Consider the following 986-nt stretch of genomic DNA (forward strand, 5'->3'; position numbering starts at 1 on the left):
TCATGCTCATTTGTCAAACCGGAACTTCTCTGTATAACTCCACCATCACCTTTGATTTTTCTTCCACTCTTTGGGGGTATTTGGGCTCTGCCCATTCTAACCTTTTCATGTTGGAAGGGGCTGTCGATAATATGCCCCCCCCCTTTTATTCTTTTCTTTTTTTGAAGCAAGGTCTGGGAATCGAACCTGGGTCTCCCGCATGGAAGGCGGGCATTCTAACCACTGAACCACCCGTGCACTCTCCCTTCTTTTTTTTTTTTTTTTTTTAATAATCCAGAATCTGATTCAGGATCACGGAGCGCTCTTAGTTGCCACTCATTTTCATCCCTTTTGATTTGGAACCGTTCCTCAGCCTTTTTCGCCCTTCGTGACCTTGGCATTTTTGAAGCCCCAGACGGGTAGTCTGGGAGACTGCCTGGGTTGTGTTTGTCTGGGGAACTTGTATTTTCTCCGTCTCCTCCTGCGACCTTGACCGCATGGAGGGGCTCGGGCAGCCCTGTCTACAAATGCCAATGCTTCTCCCTCTCGCCAGCGCTCAAAGGACTTCTTAAAAACGGCTTTGTATCGCTTCTCGGCCTTTTGGCTAAGATCAAGTGTAGTATCTGTTCTTATCAGTTTAATATCTGATACGTCCTCTATCCGAGGACAATATATTAAATGGATTTTTGGAGCAGGGAGATGGAGTGGGAGCTTGCTCCGTCCACTCCGCGCATCGACCTGGTATTGCAGTACTTCCAGGAACGGTGCACCAAAAAAAAAAAAAACGGCTTTGTGGGGCATGCAATTTACCTCCTCAATTGGGCTTCGAGTGCGGGATTTTTCTTTTTTTTTAAAGATCAGATTTGTCCAGAACTCAAATCCAAGAGCTTTCTTGAATTGCCTGGGTTGCTAACTTGTCTGTACTTTAAGGGATCCTGCTGGGCTTTTGATTTCTCTGCCTCAGAGCCTCTTGGCAGAGAGGGTTCTTGGCAGAGAGGGGGGGGGTT

General features: G+C 47.1%; 1 non-coding gene across 1 annotated transcript; it reads left to right on the plus strand.

Annotated features, from left to right (window-relative positions):
• The first annotated feature begins 563 nt into the window (after positions 1-563).
• LOC143685348 (U2 spliceosomal RNA) lies at positions 564-754 on the plus strand. Its single transcript, XR_013176593.1, has one exon. It is a non-coding gene; the product is annotated as a U2 spliceosomal RNA (small nuclear RNA).
• The last annotated feature ends 232 nt before the right edge of the window (positions 755-986 follow it).

Source organism: Tamandua tetradactyla, chromosome 5, assembly GCF_023851605.1.
Source record: "Tamandua tetradactyla isolate mTamTet1 chromosome 5, mTamTet1.pri, whole genome shotgun sequence".
Lineage (NCBI taxonomy): Eukaryota > Metazoa > Chordata > Mammalia > Pilosa > Myrmecophagidae > Tamandua > Tamandua tetradactyla.